Here is a 14462-nt window from a genome sequence, read left to right as displayed (position 1 = left end):
CAGACTTTTCAAACTAATCTTTTCCAGACGTTTATTCCAGATAAAGCCAAATGATTGGCTGGGTCATTATTACCGTGCTGGCTGCAGCCAATCACAGTCCTGTCTTTGAATGGTTAAAGGAAGTGGTTAGCCTCTTGATCAATAGGATTGAGAAAACCGACAGGCCTTTCAAACAAACCTGGAGCAGAAGTTTATTCCAGAGGAAGTGTTTTCAAATCCTCCGACATTTAAGGGTAATTAGGGCTTGGAACTCTCGCATGCTGTTTACTTCAGCCCTTAAACTCAGACGAGCATTTGACAAGCTCGTAAACTTCGTAACAGAGAGCGAGGTATTAAATGTACCCCTCCAAATTGGCTCACACTGGCGTGAACACTGAGAGCCGCGTATAAAGTTCGACAAAACATGTTTTGCTTTTTAATTACAGCCTCTCCCACAGTACGGCGTCTTTACAAAGCTTGTGATATGTGAGAGACTCTCCGTTTGGCCCGTCTGACATTTTAGCAAATATGTTGGTACAGTGTGTGTGCAATCTGTGGTAATTAGCGAGGTCAGGACCACCCACCGCACGCATTCTTTCTTAATAATTGTGCGACATGTTCTTAAGAGCCAAAACCCCAACTGAAGACGTATAAATGGTAATATAGCATCCCCCTCTTAGTCCCTCTTCTGAGAGCCTACATCCTTCAGGAGCCCCCACACAATGTGTGCCATGTCCTTAACCAGTGCGTGTTATTTGCAGTGAAGAGAATTGTGGCCTCCAGGAAAGTTAGAGCTGCGGTTTGATACTACGTTGCACACTCTCTGAGAAACACTGACAAACTAGCATGACTACATTGGTTTCTACATGTGCAGTTGTGAGTGTGAGATCTGTTTCTTTTGCATGACCAGTCAGACTGTACGTGTGTGTGCATGTGCAGTATGTGGAGGTGGCACACATGGCATTACACTTTAATCACCCACTATAGCTGTAGGAGTGAGTCAGCATCTCCAGTCTCATCAGAGGAAGGATGCATCCTGAGCCCAGCTGACACTCCACCATACACAACTCCATAACCGGCTCGTTGCTTCTTCTTGGTGCTGACGCTTAGAACACAAATCCCTGAGCACCAGGGCTGGGAAAACTGGAATTTGAATTGAATTGGCCACGGGACACAGGATGGAGAATTGGATTTTGATTTGGAATTACACAAAGAGGAATTTACTGACTTGTACACATTTTAATAATATATATTTTTCTAATAAAAAAATTAAACAGTCATACAACTGATTATTGTATTAATTGTATTAATGTGTGTATTATATATATATATATATATATATATATTATATATATATATATATATATATATATATATATATAAAGCCACTGTGGCTAGAAAATGGCCAAAATGTTGTTGTTGGGAAATTTATTATTGGCTATATGTAAATAACCACTATACACAGCAACTCTACATGTTCAAGTCTACAAGAATGTACATGGCATGTCATCAAATAGGCCTATTTAGCTCTGATATGGTCGTGTGTAGACTTCCTTAATCTAGACAGAGAAAACAGTTGCTTTTCTGAAAAATATCAGATATTTTATGTAAATATCATTTTTAATATTATATATAATATTTATTCTCAAGCAATATTCTTATCAGTGTTATATGACACAGTCCTATTTAAATCTAGCATATTTTGTGTATAAGCCTGTACAGTAGCCCAGTTTATTTTATGGTAGCAACTAAATTCTATTTACACTAAGTAAAAATAACATATTTTCTTAGCAATTGATAATATTTACACTTAGTGCAAAAAGCTGTAGATTCTAGCCTATTTACGAAGCCTGTAGCACGATGACGTTGCTGGATCAGATCCAATACGTACTGGATGGTGGATCGTTATGGCAATGTCATTCATACAGATCAGAGTTAATTTATCATGCGTATGTGCTAGTCTTAATGTATGATCATTATTGTATATAAATGATGTTCTAAACTGTGTCGTTGTAGTAGCCTACTGATAAATATTATTAAGTAATTATTGATTAATAAATCATCTTTTCATAAATGTGATGCTTAAATTATCCTAGTTTCGCTGTACATGCATGCAAAACAGTTAATTTTTATATATTCTGATCATACTTGCTGTTGAGTGGAAAGAAAAATGAGTCAAGTAGCCTAATTGTCTCTGTAATTTTAATGCAACACGATCTGTAAAGAACTTTAAAATACCAGTACCCTACACATTCAAGGGAAAATGCAAAACGTGTCTCCTGATGGCGTGAGCATGTTATTAATTGTTATTTTTGCGCGAGCGGTTTGAGTATTTATCTATCCAGCAAAACTCTCCTGTGCATTCAATGATGTCCCCAAAACTCTTCTGCGCATGCGTATATGACGTCATCGAATTGTGAATGAAACCACCGCGCATGCGCGTCCAGTACGCGTTGGATCTGATCCAGTACGTCATCGTACTAAAGGCTGCAGCGAGGACTTCTTGACAAAATGGGCAAAGAGGCGGCCCGACGGGGGCAGAGCTGAGGGGATAACTAACAGACAGCAGATGAAGGGTTATCCATAATAAGTCACTCAAAGTGACCACACCCCTAATTATGCAGCACTGTAAGGCTTTATATAATGTAAATGAATGAGATATTTTGAAAAAAAAAATCACCGCCTCACAGTTGTCATGAAGGCAAAATTAGATATATAGACCAAAACAACAATTTGTGCCAGGGTGGAAAACATGCTTTTTTTCTGCTGTAAAGTTGGGCATTTTTAGCATGGGGAACAATGAGATTCTTCTCCCTTTTGGAGCCTGTCCCTAGTGGCTAGTCGATGAATTGCAGTTAAAGTCGCTTCAAGAGAAACATATGGTTGTCTGGGGGTAACGAGCTTCATCTTCAAAAACAATAATTCAGGAACAAAAAAAACGCTACTGTGGGTTGCACGGACACGGAAACGACTCTCAAACTGGCAGAGCAAAATAGTAAGTTAAATGTAAATTATTCAGTATTACATTTAGTTTACTTCCTGTCCAGCGATATTGCACGAGAACTGTTACACTGAATATCATTGACCTCGTGTCACAGCCCTGTTGAACAACAGTTTTTGTCTTAGTTATCACAGATTACAAAAGTTCACAAGACAATGATAGCATCACTTAAAACAAGCGTACTTTCTAAAATCATATTAAATTAATTAGAACCACAGTTAGTCAGCACAAGTTCCCACCATACAGCTGTAGTCAGCTGCAATTGAGAGACAATTTTAATCAAATTATAACCTACAAGGCTGAAATTCATGTGATGAACACTACTTTTGTTATGTTCAGTAGCGGTTATATACTATTTGCTGTAATGTAACTTGTAGCAAATCGTGGGCAGCATTCAGCACAATACAAGCAATAATTCATAAACAATTCAGAATTCAGACTTTTTCTTATCCTGGAAAACCTTATTGTACACAAAATGAATACTGACAAACTCAAAAGAGGAGCAGAACACAAAGCTGACATACTGCAGGGAAGAGAGGAGGCTCTGTGAAAAAGGCCCTATCAACAGCACTCAACATTTTTGCAAGAAATAATATTTAGACAGTCCCAGAGGTGGCATGAGGTCAACGCATCAAGAGACAATGGCTGCCCATTTTATCCACGTCACTTCCCTATGCCTAGAATAACATGAGGACAACACTGGCCCTGAATGAATGAGACTCGCATCAGAGCCTGTCCTCAAACCTGGCCGCTATCCCAACAGGCCAATTCAAGCATGAACATCCTAAGCTTTAAAGGGAGGCATTTTCTTGTTTTTCTCATCTCCTGGAAAACTCCAAACTGTACCCACTCCTTTCCTTTTTCAGCTTCATAGACTTTGATAAATAGAACCAGTTTAAATGTTGTAAAATGTTTTTATTTAGATGGCTAGAAAGTTAATAATTTCTAATAAATATGTTAATATGTTTTTGTTAAGCAATGAATATATTTAAACATCTTAATCACAGTAATCAGTGTTTTAAAAAAAATACATTACTTGTATATTTTATACAAATATTTATATATTTTAAATTATTTAGTCCTATATATATATATATATTATGTATGTGTATGTATGTATGTATGTATGTATGTATATATATATATATATATATATATATATATATATATATATATATATATATATATATATATATACATATACATATATATATTCATATTCATCCCATTTTACAACCTGAACTAACCTTGAATAAATATATTAAATTATATTGTATCTATTATAACTCTTTTTTTTTTCTTGTTTTTTAAGAATTTCATTTTCAATCTTAAAGAGAAATGACCAAACAGTTGATAGACCCCATTAACTGCCATAGTATATTTTCCCCCATACTATGTAAGTCAATGGGGTCAAACAATTATTTGCTTACCCATATTCTTCAAAATATCTTCTGTCTTCAGCAGAAGAAAGAAATCCGATACCAATTCCTGGACGATACTTTTTTCGATACCAATAAAATTTTTCAGTTTTAACAAGATTACATTACACATTACCTTAAAGGGGGGGTGAAACACTCAGTTTCAGCCAATCTCACGTCAATCTTTAGTACCTATAGAGTAGTATTGCATCCTTCATATCTGCGAAAAGTCTTTAGTTTTATTATATTTATAAAAGAATGACGAGCGCGCAGCTGCAGCACGAGAGCTTCTGAAAGCTGACTCGTTAAAGTCATTTGATGTCACCCATAGGAATAAAGTGGAGCACAGCGCAACAGAAGTGTTGCACAGACGAGTGGATCTACACCTGAGAGAGTGTTTATGGGTGTGCATTTCCTCTCTCGCTCTAGTCACGCGCGCACACACTCTTCCGGGAGAAAAGCCCGTACAGCCCATACAAGGACCTTCCGTTCTGTCGACGTAAAGCGGACCCATACTCGAAAAAAACTCTCTGAAACTTGTGAGAAACGGAAGGAGTATTTTTGACACAGAAATACTCCATCAAACGTCTAACTTAGTGTTTGAAACTTTGTCTATGTTTAGGATGGGAATCCAAGTCTTTAACAGTGTAAAAAGCTCAGTATGCATGAAACAGCATTTCACCCCCCCCCCCACCCCCCCCCCAAAAAACCTTTGGTTTTATTTCTTTCAGTTTGACTTCTTTTTTCTTCTTCTTTTTTTACAGACTCAAAGACTTGTAGATCGAGTCCAGAGTAGATTGAGAGTCCATCAACACCCCTAATACTCGTACAGTCCTATAGTTCATCCTGGGTTGACATTTCATTCAGTACGAAGGCAATTTTGAGTTATATGCTGTCACATTATTATACATTAGTATCTGCTTATATGATATAGATTGTTTCTGCATCTTCTTCGCCTGTGTTTTGATCAGTAGATTCTGAACTCATTCTGAAGATGCGTAATAGCCATATGTTGTATATATAATGTCACACTTACTATTTATCTAACAGTTTAAATGTTGTTTTCATACATAAAAATATATAGATGGTTATTAAAAAGGGTGTCCCTTATAAAAGGTTTGTCATATTTGGGGGTCCATAGCATCATAAAGTTTGAAAACCCCTGCACTAAGTGCTTTAGATTTGTCTTGTACCCCCTTATTTTTAATTTCGACCCCCTAACAAATTATTACCTCTCTCGTTGAAGTCGCTTCCTGATTTCCAAAACCACCAGCCTCCTCACTCAAATCCTCCTCCGCTATCATGCAGATTTGCTATTATTTTGCTAGTCCATGAAAAGGAAATGTTACATTAACCTGTTAACTGCTGCTGCCTTTCTGTGTTTTGTTCAAGCAACAACCTCTCTCATTTGTGTACATTATATAAAGCCTTAAAGGTTTGCATAATTAAGGGCATGGCCACTTTGAGTGACAGGTGAGGTCTGTTAGTCACCTCATCACCTCAGCTCTGCCCATGTCCCGCCTCTTTGCCCATTTTCTGTTATCCTGGCGTGTGAGTAGCCAAGATGGCATTGGCCAGCTCTTCTCTAATTTACACTTCAAAACTGCTCTTCAGAATCCATGTCCCACGGACACTATGTAATTTTTTTTTCAGTCTATGGTTTTGTTATATGTACATCTAGCCTGGATGCCAGCCGAACTCAATGAAATTGTCAGGGCGGGCTTTAGACGATGACGGACAGATGATAAACGGTAATATAATCATCCACGTCATCAAAGGCGCTTGTTGAATTTGTTCTAATCCTAAACGGAGAACTTGTTCGTATATGCATTCACCTTCACTGTTTCTCTCAGAAATGATGATCGTGTTGTACCCCAAGTACTCCATGTATCCTTAAATTCTTAATATTTTTTACAACAACGGCAAAGATTGTTTATTCCAGCGTGCATGCAGCAGTTTAGTTTTGTTGACATTTGACAACTAACATTATGCGTTGCTTCGTTGCTCTGATTGGTTGTTGGTCTATCGAATTGAGGTCTTTCCTGGTTCGGCTGAAACACGCCCCATAATCACAGCCTAATGGAGCAGTAGCAGACTCATATTGTGACAAGCATTGAGTATGATGACATCAGGCTAATGTACATCACTTTTAGTCCAAAAGTGTGATCATTCAAAAAATGAATTATGAATTATTATGGTTACTTTAAATTTTACCCAAAATAGTGTGAGGTGAGCATTATAGAGTGCTTAACACGCTTATGTAAAACATTTCATTAGTACTCAATGGCAGAGGGCGCCCTTGTGCAGAAAGTATATATTTAATCATTTTAAAGTGATAATTGTTAAGGAAGGCTGGAAGTGAAAAAAACATCTTCAATTCAGCTTTTCACTTTCAGACTTCCTTAACAATTATCTGTCTTTCATAAATATAAAAAAACTAAAGACTTCTCAGAGATATGAAAAATGCAATAATACTCTATAGGTAATTAAGGTTGAGATAACATGAGATAACCCCCCTTAACAATTATATATCACTTATAAATTATTAAATACAACATGAATAGTAGTTATTAAAGGGACGCGCTGACTTTTTGGGACTTGGCTTATTCATCGTATCCCCCAGAGTTAGATAAGTCCATTCTCATGTCTGACGCACCCACCACTAGCCTAGCTTAGCACAAAGACTGTAGGTAAATGGCTCCAGCTAGCCTACTGCTCAATAAGTGACCAAATAACACCAACATTTTCCTATTTATATGTTGTGATGTGTATAGTTACATCATGTACTAAGACCAATGGAAAATTAAAAGTTGCTGTTTTCTAATCTAGACCGATATGGCTAGGAACTAAACTCTCATTCCTGCGTAATGATTCAGGAACTTTACTGCCATACCATGGGTGCGCTGCATAATATCACTGTGCCTGCTGCACCCATGGTCCGATGTAAATATATACATGTGGAGTGGAATTGGTAAAAATGTGCGTGAAAACCAAAATCTGATTTAGAATATCAACTTGCTAATGCTTTGGTGGACACACGATAATTTAATATTTATTGCTAGTCATATGGCCAATTAGTCTCTTCAACATTTATGCAAAATCCTGGAGCCAAACCTGAGAAAGAAGTCCAGAAGAGTCCACAGCATTCCTGGTCATGTCATTTGCAGTTGTAACTCATAGGCGGGGATTATGCTAATTATGAATGAGCGTGCACGTGCATCCTATTTACGCATGTTTGGAATTCACTAATATACACACGTTTAACTAACGAATCTGTGGTATACGAAGCGTTTGTGAATCTGGAGGAGGTATAGGTCCATTTTATGCGCAAATTACTCAGAATTTGCTCATATATTTACGAAAGTTTCTCACTTATTTCTCATCCACCCACGATTGTATTACGTGGCCCGAACCCGCACGATCAGACGATATAAGCGCAAACCGTGCTCACACACACACGTGCCCGCCCAGATCAAGAAAGAATTTCTGCCGACGGACGTACGTTTTGGTCTTGTACAGCCCTAGGACTAGTACTATTACATATAAAAAAGACGTTTTACTCACATAAGTTTGTTGCACCATTCCTGTTGGATCCAATCTACAGGTCCTTCTCAAAAAATGAGCATATATCCTGGGCCTCCATAACACCTCAGCAGTGCCACAGGCTTTTATCATTACATTATGGAAAATAATGAACTTTATCACAATATGCTAATTTTTTTAGAAGGACCTGTAGAAGGCAGGTGTCTGCAAATCCAGCACTTGAGGCTTGTTTACAAACGATTCTGCGGTGAAATGAAGCAAGCACACAAATGGTCTTCCCCACGTGAGCATTTATTAAAATAAATGAAGTATCACACATTCATAATATTATGATCCGAAGGAAGCTTATGCAGCAACTGTGATCTTCTACAATATCTCTTCGCAATATCTTGCTATCTTCTTCCACATGTTTATTGCTGCTGGCTTGTGATTGACTGAACAGCTCCATGAGTCGGTGGGCGGGGCTACTGAATTAGACATGCTGTAGATGTGTTTCGTAGCGCTATGACATAAGAATGAAGCTCACTATAATTTTCTGAGCCTGGTGTCTATAAAAGCTTTTCTTTGACTAACAAGGATGTTTTCAGCTCTGAAATGTACAGGATAATCTTATATTATCATGACCTTTTATATATAAAAGCTCAAGGGAAAGTTGATTTCTCAATTCTTCCCCCCTTTAAGGCTCTTTAAAATGAATGCTCTTTAGTCTTATGTATTTAAAGAGGCAATTCTGGCAATCATCATTTTTTATACAGTACTGGTATTCATACAGATCCATAAAAAACTTTTTTCGGCTATAGCTGTGTTTATTTGAAGTCATAAATAATTACATGGTATAAAAGCTTTGCTGAGTGATGTTGGACAGTCCTGTCAGAGCGGGACTTTCATGGCATTTTGATCGGTAAATATTGCACCACCCACTGATTTGCCTCGCCCTGAGCCATTCCAACCGAGTGTTTCCGAAAGAAGTGCTGACTAACCTGTCAACAGGGTCACTGCACTTTGTCTGTTTGCAGCATCTTTTCCTTATTTATCTTCTTTCACTCAATTCACTGGCACTGCGCTCCCCCTTTGCACCAGTACAGTCTTTTTTTCTCATACAGATAAGATCCATGCTGCACACAGAGGACTACTTGAATAAACATTGCCCATTTGTGAAATGGAAAGAGAGTTTACTATAGTTTACTATGTTATACAAACAAAATTAAATTTTTGAGTTAATACAATGAACATTTGTTGAGATTCGACAACCTTTATTCAAATATTATTAAAAGATTTTGTAAGCATATTGGGTAATTGTGTGTGTTTTATTTCTGATGACGCAGTGAAACATGCCAAATAGTGCTATTTTGAGGATTTATACATTTTTTATGTGGTTCAGAAAAAATAATATTTAGAGTTTCTATTTATTAAACAAATTTCCTTCATTGTATCAACTCAAAATTTTAATTTCAATAAACTCACATTTTTAAGGCAACCAGGTTACTTACTTTTTTAAGTTAAACCAACAAAAAACAACAACAAAATTTTACAGTGTAACAAAAATACACAGCCTACACAGTGCTTTCATTTCAGGAAGAATTCTAGTTATTAAATGTAAAATAACACTGCATAGTTTATAATAGATGTTTAATTCGCAGTAATTCTTCAGCATGTTTATTTACACTGCTGCCATAATAGGCAGATGCACTACACTTTCTCCCAACTATATCCATAATAACTACGTCTATTTTAGACACAAACTGTGTTGTGTTTAAGAGACTCTCTAAGCCGGTCATTTTGACATAGATGTTTGTATACATTGATTGTTTAGACGCGAGTGTGAAACCGAAAGTGTAATTTGCTCGTCTCGTTCCGGGCTGTTTCGGAGCGCGCGCCGACTTGGGAACAATCCCTTGCGCATATTTTTGTGCTTTTAATCGCTCTTTTTATTATTAAACGCGTCCCACAATTTACCAACAGTAGCTAGACTGTATTTTATAACAATCACTGATCATGCTGATTCTGTCATTGCGTTTGAGATTTATGGAGAAATTACGGCGTAGGCTACTGCTGCAAAGGGAATTAAGTTGCGCTAAACATAAATATTATTATTATAATCTTTGGAAGCCAAAATCTAAAATAAAATCAGACTATCACAGATCTAAAGTGTAACCAGGCTATGTTTAAATGTTTTAGTTCTGTCCTCGGCTGTCGTTTGCGCCTCTCTCTCTCTCTCTCTCTCTCTCTCTCTCTCTCTCTCTCTCTCTCTCTCTCGCTCTCTCTCGCTCTCTCTCTCTCACGCCATGTGTATTTTCAGAATTTTAACAGAATTTTTATGTCTTAGAGAGGATATGGCTTCTTAAATTGTCATGAATTATTTGCAACAACTATAACTACCAAGTGGTCGTCACAATGCTGTTGGATATTTAGTTGGATTCGAAGAGGAATATCAGAAAGTCCTGACTGGAGGAGAGGAGGAGCTGGGGATGGAGGAGGGTTATTATCTCCTGAGCAACATGATAAAGCTGCTGATAATACTGGATGAACCTTATATAGGGATGCCATAGGCTACGCATCGCTTGATTTCGGCTGATAAATATTTTTAAAGTACTGAGGCAGTTTGTGCAAATATTTTTAATAAAAAATAAAAGATCATGCTAATCTTGAGTTTTTACAAAAATTAGCGCAATATTTTTACTTTCTACTCAAGTACTTCTTTGGAAAACTTTTACTTCAATTGTCAAAACATGCATCATGTCGTATTTTTTACTGCACTACATTTTATAAATAAAAATGAATACTTGGATTACATTTAAAAATGTAGTACTTTCTTTCTTGTACTCGAGTAAAACTTTGAAATACTTTTACTCTTTTCCTTTTTTTAAAATTTTATTTATACAAGTAAGAAAGTACTACATTTTTAATGTAATTAAGTATTAAATGATGTTCAAGTGCAGTAAAAAGTACAGTATTATGCTTTGAAATATTGTGACATAAATTTTTTTCAAAGAAAAACACTCACTATGTATACAGACATATGAAAAATGTACTTAAGCAGATTAAAAATACTTCACTACTGTCTACCTCTACCAATAAGCCATTAAAATGATTTCAGTATCATTTTGTATGTATGATTAAATCAATAATAAATCAATAGGACAACAAAGAAAGAAAGAGTACTGCATTATTGACACCAGCAGGACTGGCCATTGTGTGGTATAAAAATGACACTTTGGTATACCACTGATTAGAATGGGCAATTGTTAATCATATGACAAATCCATTTATTAGATTTTGGGTCAGTGCACAAATGGACAGATCTGTGTAGGGCCATGCTCCCCATCACCAATCAGGGTCTTATCTGCCCTCTTTCTCTTGTCCTGAATGCACTTTCTGTGCCCTCTGCAGGTATTACTTTACCAGCATCCATGTTCAAGCCCACATATTATGCACTATAAAGGAGTTTATGTCTCAGCGGAGAGAAGAGGAGTCAGGGGTGGAAAAAAAGGGAAGAGGAGGTTTGTAGTGATAACACAGGAGCCGTGCAGTCTGTAGGCTGCCGTTCTAGTTTTTCTCTGCAAACAAAGAGACGAGTGTTAGATTTCCCAGTCACTCTCACTCTTATTGTCAAAGTGAGAAAGCTGACCAGACCAGCAGACATGATACGTTGTTCTCAGCCTTGAAAACAACAGACCACCTTGTGTGGACTTCTACTGTAGGCCAAGGCAGCAAGACCTCGTTTTTTTCTGCCCTTTTTCTGTCTTTCAGACTTTTTATCGCCCTGAAAAGAGTGTCAAGATTTGCACAACCCCTTGGAAGCCTGGCATGAGATAAAGCTCTTGACAACCTTGAGATAGCTCTCCGTTCACCGGCGTTCCCAGGAGGGAGCCATTGTCAGAGCTATGGTACCATTGTTACTTTTGAGTCTTGAATGGCCAGCCCGGGCCATCTGAAATAGACAACTGCACATCAGGTATTAGATTAACACCCAGACCCAGTCTCTAGAAGGTTGTAATTATGGTCGATAAAGAAATATTTCTAGTTTACTAAAGTTCAATTAACAGAAGTTGTCATAATGTGTATGACCACAAAAAATAATTTCCATGTGTTTCTCCTTTTCACTAAAAAAAAAAAAAAAAATTTGGCTACACATTTTTGCATATAATAAAAAATGCTCTCATTTGGGGCAATATGTTTCCATTGAAGTTTATGTGGATGCTTTCTTACGAAATTGCAGTTTGTATGGGTTTAATGTGAGACCAAATATTTACTATAGGCATCAAATCTGGATTCTGAACACGCCAAAAATGACTTCTTGTTTGTCTTTGCAGTTTGGGCAGATATATATATATATATATATATATATATATATATATATATATATATATATATATATATATATATATATATATATATATATATATAATGTGTTTATATTTAGTAAATTTCCTGACCAATAATTAGTGGTTAAGACAATTAATAGCATTATGTCTTAGATTTGGGGGCATGGTCCATGTGTGTTTTTTCGTTTGTTTTTTGTCCAGGAGTGTACATGACTTTTTACAATGTAGAGTAGTCAATGCTATTGTTGCCGAAATTCAGAGCCAGTCTGTGGATTTTGGGCAGTCAAAGTTGAGTTTTTTTTTTTTTTTTTTTTAGAGAAAATCATCTGTGTATGATGAGCACAGAGTCTGTTTTTAGCTTCAGACTACGAATCCATCCAGTTGAAGAATATCAAACATATTTGATATTTTTTGCAGATTTTAGAACATGCATTGGTTTCAGTTGTCATGTGTCTCAGTAATCAGGTGTTTTTTTTCTGCTATAGTATTGTGTTCTAAGTGACTTTAAATCTGGTACAAATACAACGGGTGTATGATGCCTAGTGTTCATGTGGTCATGTAGTCTATTTCAACCTGAAATGAAAGTGCTTTTAAAAATGTGCAAGCTTCACATTTCTGCTTTTAAATGAAACATTTACTTTCATTATAAGTAGAAGGTTTGTTGTTGTTGTTGTTGTTGTTGTTTTTAAATGATGGGCAAGTCCAAATACTCTTTGGGGCATGCTTTAAATGACTTGCTTAACTGACCATTGGTCTTTAATGGGTCTAACCATTTGTTGAAAGAAGATTTGTGTATCTAAAAAACATGGCGCTTCGAGTTTGAACCTATTCTTTAGCCAATTTTTTTAACATGTGCAACAGAATACTTCACAACTCTTTAACCGGGAAATTGGCCAATATTGAATGTAAGCCATTGAGACTCTGTAAATATGAATGGGAGGGCACTGGCCTTGTCCAAGGCCACCATGTCTCATTCAGGAGGCTAAATTGTGTCATCCTGTCAGAGTTGGTATATACAGAGTCCCAAGTTGTAAAAGGCATGTAAAACACATCCTCTGTCTTCATTTTGACAGATGAGGTGTTAGATAAACACTTCAGCCCTTACAATCTATACAAACACCCTTCTAAACACATTTATTCCTGGAGGATTGACAATGCTTTACACCCACACAGATTCTGTAGATCCAGCGTCCTCCTCTCTGCCTTTATTCTCTTGTTGGAGGTATGTTGAGTTCTCCAAGTGCAAGTCCTTGAAGGGCAGGAATGCATGTGATGTTTATACCTCACAAGGTCTACTGGTGATATTCAATGTCAAGCTTAGATCGCTGCAACAGTTTACATACAGCTTGTTTCTAGTGAGTTATTAATTATAGATTATTACATACAAATTATTAAATAATTTAACAATAAATTAATTCAAGATTGCATGTTATATTTGTGCGGAAGGCACTACCACCACAAGGAAATGAACTTGAACTCTGCCATGTTTGTTTTAGTTCATTATCCCGTTTTATGATTCCTGATTAATGTTACCATAGAAAGTGGAGTTATCAACACAAGTAGACCCAACAAAGATGTGATTGCCTTTTTACGGGACTATAAAGGCACATTGGATAAGTCCCCAACAATACTACACATGCACTTTCAAAGCATGTATTGTTTGTGTATATAGGCAGACAATTAAAGACTCATGTAAACACCCTCAAGCCTCAGACGTCAAGATGACCGGGAGAATGTTTCTGGAAGGTTTACAAGACTAATTCAAAAGAGAACTGAGCTTGGCCTATATTCCTTATTGGATTTTTAAAAGCAGAAGTCATATGAAATTACTTGTCACCGTAATTATAAAGGAGGCAGCAATGAAAAGAGATGATTTGCATATGATCTCTGAACATCTCTCTGTGCGTTTCTATGGCGAGGAATTCATTTCAAATTATGATTAGTGATAAATCAGCTGTGTGTGTTCTGTTGCTGTGCTCTAAATGGCATGAAGGGTTTATGGGGAAGAGATTATGTCCTCCTCTGAGAGAGGCTCTTTTTCACAGGACCTGTGGGGGTTTTATTTGCTGAGTGATGATAGCGGTAATTACCTTTCTACCCCTGGGTCACATCTCTTGTACTGACACAGCAAGCCAGTATGCTGACAAAGTCCCTCTGTAAGTGCATATATCTCTTATTGAAGGCCTTTTATACTTT

The sequence above is a fragment of the Pseudorasbora parva genome, chromosome 9, assembly GCF_024679245.1.
Source record: "Pseudorasbora parva isolate DD20220531a chromosome 9, ASM2467924v1, whole genome shotgun sequence".
Classification (NCBI taxonomy): domain Eukaryota; kingdom Metazoa; phylum Chordata; class Actinopteri; order Cypriniformes; family Gobionidae; genus Pseudorasbora; species Pseudorasbora parva.
The sequence above is the reverse complement of the archived record's forward strand: the minus strand, read 5'-3'. Positions refer to the sequence as shown.